This window comes from Rattus norvegicus, chromosome 15 (genome assembly GCF_036323735.1).
Source record: "Rattus norvegicus strain BN/NHsdMcwi chromosome 15, GRCr8, whole genome shotgun sequence".
Taxonomy (NCBI): Eukaryota; Metazoa; Chordata; class Mammalia; order Rodentia; family Muridae; genus Rattus; species Rattus norvegicus.
This window is the reverse complement of record NC_086033.1, coordinates 25,132,946-25,140,976: the sequence shown is the minus strand read 5'-3', so window position 1 is coordinate 25,140,976 and position 8,031 is coordinate 25,132,946. Positions and strand designations below refer to the sequence as shown.

The 8,031-nt window shown below is 43.3% G+C and overlaps 1 protein-coding gene across 1 annotated transcript in view; it reads left to right on the top strand.

Moving 5' to 3' along the window:
- The window catches only part of Slc35f4 (solute carrier family 35, member F4), a 261,359-nt gene that overhangs the window by 172,261 nt on the left and 81,067 nt on the right, over positions 1-8,031 (top strand). The window lies entirely within an intron of this gene.

The window sequence follows — 8,031 nt, the reverse complement described above, 5'->3', positions numbered from 1 at the left end:
GGACTCAAAACTCCAGAATTGTAAAGCCATACACTTCTATTGTGGAAACCACTCAGTAGGCCTTTGTTACAGTATCTCTACAAAAGCTGTCACTCGCCAGCTGTGCCCCCAGCTCTGATACATTTGACCCTCTCTACACAGCCTCGCTTGACGAGTAACAGTAGATAACAGCTGTTCCGTGCCATTTGTCAAAATAGACATTTCCAAGAACCTAGGCCACGCTTGAGTAGGAAGCTAAGCAATCTTTTGTTCCCAGCAATTTAAAGAAATCAAAACTCGTAATGATGGGAAGTAAACTGAAGGGCTGGACCTGAACAGCCCTGGCAGGTGGTGACAGGACACATTTATTCCCGTTGTAAAGTGGGTGATGGTCTGCAATGCTCATGGGACCTTACTTCTCCAGTGCAGGAATGGGAATTCTGCCTGCTCTTCTGAAATATTGTCCCTTGTGAATTCTCTTACGCAAGAGGCCAGACAGTGCTTGCTTCACTGAAGTAACCATTTAGGCCCTGTTTTATCAGGCCCAGCAGGTAATTGTGAGCACTTTATGACAAGAAGTCTACAGTTATTTCTTCTCTGATGTTCCAGTACATTGAACATATAATTTATTTAGTAGTAGTTATAAAAAGCTTTTTAAAGGAATCGTTGTAAATGGCCTTGTGACATTGGTGATATAGAACTTTCTAAGGAATATGTGCCTGGTTTTGTTTTTGATAGGAAGGGTACAGCCTTCCAAGAGTCTGAAGGTACTAACTACAAAGTAAAGGGAAATTAGTCAATACAATGGAAAATGGTTAGAGCAAAAGAGTAGAGCAGAATCCTCCATAGCATGCCCCAGCTCTAGATACAAAAGAAATGAAGTAACTGGTTAAACCATTTCAGATTAAAATCACTTGCAAGATGAACTGTCAGGGGGCTGGTTCAATAGCACTGGTCTTTTCTTGCACTCAGAATTAGAGCTGGAACAGAGAGGATACTGTGTACACTGTAGCATAAGTCACGGTTTCTGTCTCTGCTCTATTGGCATGTTGCACAGGATACTTTGTAGAGGGGCTCATTGTTCCTCGAATCATGAGATATTTATCGGCATCCGTGGCTGCGTGTTGGAACACCCATCCCGTACATTTGCAGCAACCAACATGGTCTACCATAGTGGGTAAAGACTCTCTAAGGCAAACTTGCCCCCCCACCCCGGCTGAAAGAAGCCAATCGAACTGAGGAAATGGGCTTTGACAGCAGCAAACCACGGAACCGAGAACGGGACCCCCGTTGAAGGAATCAGAGAAAGAACTGGAAGAGCTTGAAGGGGCTTGAGACCCCAAATGAACAACAACGCCAACCAACCAGAGCTTCCAGGGACTAAGCCACTACCCAAAGACTGTACCCAAAGACCCTGAGCTCCAACCTGATAGGTAGCAATGAATAGCCTAGTAAGAGCACCAGTGGAAGGGGAAGCCCTTGGTCCTGCCAAGGCTGGACCCCCAGTGAACGGGATTGTTGGGGGGAGGGCGGTAATGGGGGCAGGATGGGCAGGGGGAAAAAAAGAAATGGGCTTTGAGACCACCGATGTTGCATTCCTCCTCAGAAGAAATAAGGGTAAGTCATGGTTGGATTTCAGTTTCCAGAAGGAGGCACTTGCCTTAAATATGGCCAAGGAAACTGTAGGACCTACACAAAAGCTCAGAATGCTGGCAAGTCTGTTCATGGGGTTTCTTATTATTTACTGCTTCCAGTTTAGTGAAAGTCTTTAAAATATTAAAGCTTGCATAATGTTATATAATACATATATACATATATGGAGAGAGAGACTATATATAGATTTATGTTAGTTCACAGCAAATAGCTGTTTTTTCCTCTTGAAACTTCTTTCCAAGGTCCCCACAAGGGACTCTTTGCTCTGAGACCCCAGAGAGTGCAGCTTCCCAGCTATGGAAGGCACTGTGGAAGAGTTGTCAGACAGGAAGGAGCATATGCTAAGGCTCAGCCATTTAAGTACTTAACGCACTTTGAGAACATCACAGGGAGCTGGATAAAGGCAAAAGAAACCCATGAGATAGTGGAAAGGCCAGAGCAGCTTCTGGGTGGAGAATAAGTGGAAGTGTGACGAAGGTCTGGAAGCAGAGAGACCTGTCAGCGGGTCATGATAGCTCGTGGTGATGGAGGTATGGATTGGGCACTGGGCAAGGTGATGGGAAGTAGACAGATCTGGATATGGCTTTGACAGAAACAACAGAACACGCTAGCAAGTAAGATGCAAGATGTCTGGGAGAAAAATATCGCCTGGCTGCTGACAATGTCTTTTGTTGAGATGCAGATGCCTGCAAGAAGAAACACAGTTGGGGATGAGAGGATAGACAGGTCTGTCTGGGACACTCGAAATTTGGGTATTGTATTAGACATTCAGGTAAGGACACCAAGCCAGCAGTTAGATGTATGGTTTGGAGAAGCTGCAGGTGAAGTCATGGCTAGAGGCAATTGGAATCTCAACAGTAGATAGTACTGAAGCCACAGACCTGAGCAATCATTTAGGAGAGAGTGAGGTTAAAGATGAAAAGGAGTCCTGGACCATAGACCTGGCTTTTAGAAGAGAGGTACCCAGAAAGCAAACTAGAAAGGACTATTGGGGAAACCAGAGGAAGTCCAGGAGGCCATGGATAAACTATCTGTTGGTTGTATAGTAAATCATGCAAGCATGTGTTATTTGCTTTTATATAAGGCAACAAGAGATTCTTGATTTAGTGCCTGTTCTACAGCAGCACTTGGTATAATGGAGGAGAAGAAGCAGAGTCCACTTCCACCATCAAGGAAATGCCATTGTAGGCAGAATGACCACCCCTCAGTGGTGCCCAAGTGCTAATCCAGGAAGTTGAAAACATATTACATTACACAGGAAATGGGACTTTTTAAATATGAATGAATGAAGGATTTTGTGCAGACATTATCTGGGTGGGCTTGATCTAACCACAAGTTTCCTTCAAAGGGGAGACAGAAGTCAGAAAAAGAGAGATGTTAATGAAAGCAGGGAGAGTACACAGTTTTGAGCACCCCCCCCCAAAAGAATGCAGACAGCTTCTAAATTCTGGAGAAAAAGGGAGACACTTCCTCTCTGGAGCCTACTAAAGGTGACAGCTGCCACCAGTCTGACCAGCAGCACTGCAAGATTAGCTTATGTTATTTCAGCTCCCTAAGTTTCAGCCATTTGTTACAGCAGCAAGAGGAAACTCACACAGACTCCCTCTCATGAGCAAGGCAAAAAAAAAAGGGGGGTGTGATTGCAGCTGTGATCCACAGCAGGACAGGAAAAGTCCAAGAAGCACCCAGTGAGTTGCTGGCTTGGCAATCAGGAAGACATCTGCAGCATGGCCCTGCAGCTGCAGTCCGAAGGGTGGAGTGGAGGTGGAATATTTGGGCATTTAGGGAGCCAATAGGAAGGAGAGCAAGTGACTCAAGCAGTGTGAGTGGGGGCTATGCTTCACGGATCTGGCAAACAAAAGTTTACCAAGTTACATTTGAGTCTTCGCTGGTAGACGCTGATCCCATACATATGGTGCCTGCACCTGCAGATGGGGCTGAAGGGGCAGGGCTGTGCTGAGGCAACCATGGGAAATGCAGATTTGGATTTCAAGGCAGGGATGGGGAAGAAGAGCAAATATGGTTTTTTTTAGAACTGCATTTCTTCTACCTTTTTAAAACAAGAGGTAGTAAACTATGTCTACATTCTTAACTGGCCATTAAGAGATGGACAGAGAATATATCATGTTAGAAAGAAGCTGACGTAGTAGGAATTCCTCCTCCCCCATGTTTGGACCTGGCATATCCAACTCCCTGCCCATGGAGTCCAGACACCATCTCAGAATGCTTCTCAGGTTTGCCTCTAAGAGGCATTACCGGTTTATACACGTGGCTTCCACATTGAGACTTACTATATGTTATCAAACCCAAGACTTTAGACATACTAACGGAGTTGGTGGTACTCACCTATGGTCCGGGCACTTTAAAAGTTGAGGCAGGAGGTTCACAAGTTTGGTGACATCCTGGACTACATAACAAATGTGAGGCTATCATGGGCTACACCAGCATTTTTAAACAAAACAAAACAAAAACTAGCAGTAAATCACAGTAATACTGTTTTCATGTTGTATCTGGATTTTTATAGGAGTTTTATTGAAAGAGACCATAGGGACTAATTTAGACATAAAAATTAACATCTGTCTACCTTACAGATACATGAAGTTAAATGCCTTAGTCACTCACCAGCTCACTTGGGGATGTCCAAGTTTTCTGTACTGTAGCTCCCTCTGTGCTGTCTGTCCTAAGGGATGAAGTCGGACCCATTTTTCGAACAATGCTCCAGGATTGGCTTCAGAACTTTTTGCAAGGCTGCTGATGCCCATAAGACATTGTATTTTGTTATACCTCAACTGAGATAAAAATCACACCCTGATAGTAGGTTAAATCAGATTTTACCTAGCACGACGGTTACAGTAAGAGAATGGAGATCTAACGTAGAGCTGGACTCAATTGTGAACACAGAATGGATACTTAGGGATTAATAGCCAAGGAATAGTCGGGGATGGAAATCTCTAAGAGTCAGTGTTTCTGCTAAGGTGAACTGACAGGACTCTGGCTTCTGAAAGCAGGGCCGTAGCGATCAGATACCAGGTGGGGACAATGGAGGCTGAAGAGTTCTCTTAGCTATCTGGATGGTCAGATACGGAGAATGGCTGACACATGCTAAAAGAACCTGGGAGGTTTCCTGTTAAAACTTAATTTTACCCTGAAGTACAGACGAGCTAAGAAGATATTCAGGAGCCTTGGCTAGAATTTGGCCAGGCAGAGAATCTTTGTCAGTGCTAATGAGAACGTTCAGACAGCCCCAACAATGCTCTTTGCTTGCTCAGGTAGTCCTTAAACGATGTGCAGACTCAAAGAGATTATCAAAGGATGAAAGTTGTCTGGTAATGCCAGCAGGAATTACAACAAGGTACACACACTCAAAGACATTGGTCAGTGACCTGTTCCGTGGCTGACAGCAATTCTGGGCTCATTAGCTTCTAAGATATGGGTTGATTTGGGAGGTGTTAGCCAGTGAGGGAAAAAGTCTACATCCTATGTTACGATGATCACCATTATTTGAATACTTTTAAAATTCCAAACACCTTTAATTTTGTAGAAAAAGTTGAAATGATTTAAGAACAAGGTATTCCTTTCTTTGTGTTCATTGCGAAACCAGCCCCCGAGGAGGGTGTCAATTTTCGTCCACATCCACTCGTCAGTAAGGACTGCTGCCTTTGAGACCAAGATGACAGTTAAGCAAAGAAAGAAATGGTGCCGGCGGCTTAGGTTAATTAAAAGTTTGTCTTGACAAGGTCGAAAATCACCTTCCCATTTCACCCGAGAAAGGGGGCCTTATTCCTATTTTACTTATTAATGGACAACTGTGGGACTACATAATAAGATGAAACTAGGTAATGAAGATCTACTGAAGTGCTGGGGTCAGGAAGTCCAGAGATGCAGACATTACAGGAATAGAGACTGCATTTGTGTCTATGCAGTGGATGTGGATTGACAGATTTGGGCTGATTATGAACTAACTCTTCAATGGTATGTCCTAACAAAGTAGCCTTTAATAATTCTAAAGTAACGGCTCTTAAGAAAACAGGGTCTCATAAAAAAAGAAAGAAAAGAAAACAGAGTCTCATACACAAAGTTGTTACTTATCCATCTCTTTTGAAAATATTTTTACATTTATTTGGAGCTTATAGTGTGTGCATATGTGAGAGAAAGAAAAAGAGGAGGAGAGGAAACTCTAAGCCATCCCCATCTAAACGCTTTTACTATTTTTTTATAAGAGTTGCTCTGGTCATGGTATCTCTTCACAATAGAACACTGACTAAGGCTCGTAGCATGAATCATTTCCTAATGTTTCTAGTTCTACCCACTTAGAAGGCTTGAAAGGCTTGTCCATGGAGTTTTGTTAGCACAAGTCATGAAGCTAGAACTGACACATTATACAACCTCAGCTAGAAAGCATATTGGGGTCTTTATTTTGGAGGTGTTTGTGTTTTAGTTGCTTCTTGCTAGCTGGATCAAGCACTGGAGAGCCAAACGCTCCCATCTAAAGTCCAGAGAAATTAGACTCACTCAGTGATCAAGGTGTCTGGATCTTTTCTGAGCTTTATCTGTTGACTTTCGCAAGATTTTCAGTGAGACGGAGAACATGAAATCACTAACTGATTTTTTAAATTCATCTCTATTTTTTCTTTTTTTTTTAATTGAAAATAGATTCCTTTTTTTTTCTTACAATATATCCTGATTATAATTTCCCCTCCTTCTACTTCTCTCAGTTCCTCCCCGCCTACCCCCCACCCCATCTGGATCTACCCCCTTTCTGCCTGTCATTAGAAAATAACAGGCTTCTAAACATAACAACCAAGCATGACGAAATAAAACATAATAAAATGAAGAAAAGGCTACCATATTAGAGCTGGTCATGGTAACCCAACAGGAGGGGAAAGTCCCAAAAGCAGGCAACAGAGTCAGAAACCCACCCATTCACACTCAGGAATCCCATACAATATTAAACTAATAGCTATATTATATACAGAGACCTGGTATAGACCCATGGAGGCCCTGTGCTTGTTGCTTCAATTTCTGTGAGCTCAGACATTCCTTGTTTAGTTGGTTCAGAAGGCCTTGTTCTCTTGATGTCCTCCATGCCCTCTGAGTCTTAGAATCTTACCACCTCTACTTCTGTAAGGTTTCTTGTGCCCTGAGGGGAGGGAGAGACTTCCAATTTAGATTCTGCATAATGTCTGGCTGTGGGTCTCTTAATCTCTTCCCATCTGCTGCCAGAAGGAGCCTCTCTGATGATGACTGATAAGGTACTGATCTATGACTTTATCAGAATATATTGATATACACTTTTTAATAACAGTTATATTTGGTCTTACTCTAGATCAGTGGGCTATCTAGTCTCCGATTCTTAGTTACCCAAGCAGTGTGTGTCAGATATGGGTTTCTTGTCATAGAGTGGACCTTAATTCAAATCAGACATTGGTTGGTTACTCCCACAAGCACTGTGCCACCATTGTCCCACCATACTTTGTAGGCAGGACAGACTGTAGGTCACAGGTTTTATGGATGCCTAGGTGTCCACATTTCTCTTTTGATAGTTCAGTTTGCAGAGAACATTGTCTTAACATCAGCCTGCCCTATTTAGGGATTTCCATGGGACGCCCCCTTGGCCAACAACTTAACTGAATGCAACTAAGTCCCTTCGCTGGAAGCCTTACCTGGCAACAAGCGATGGCCAGTGGAGACTCCATATCCCCCATTACTAAGAGTCCTCTCTAGGATCTCCTTCAGACATCCCACAGTTTCCAATGCAATAGGTTTTCACACCACTCCCCAAATGCCTCCCAATTTTAGCTGTCTCTCTCCAAACTGTCTCCCTCCATCCCATCTCCCACCCCCATCTTGATCCCTCCTGCTTCCATGGCCACCCGCCCCAGATTACCTATAAAATAGATTCTATTCTCCCTTCCCAGGAAGATCCATGATTCATTTATCAGTGAATACACACCATATTTGTCTTTTCGGGTCTGGGTTACCTCATAGAGGATGATTATTTTCTAGTTCCATCCATTTGCCTGCAAATTTCATGATGTCATTTTTTAGACAGCTGAATAACACTTCATCGTATACATGTATCACACCTTACTGATCCTTTCCCCTGTTGAGGGGCATCTAGGTTGTTTCCAGCTTCTGACTATTATGAATAAAGCGGCAATGAACACAGTTGAGCAAATGTCCTTGATAGAAATGGAGCATCCTTGGTTACATATCTAGGAGTGGTATAGCTGGGACTTGAGGTAGATTGGTTCCTAATTTCCTGAGGAATTCCATAGTGGCTGTACAGATTTGCACTCCCACCAGCAATGGAGGAATGTTCCCCTGCTCCATCCACAACCTTGTCAGCATGAGCTGCCATTTGTAGTATTGATCTTAACCTATCTGACAGGTATAAGT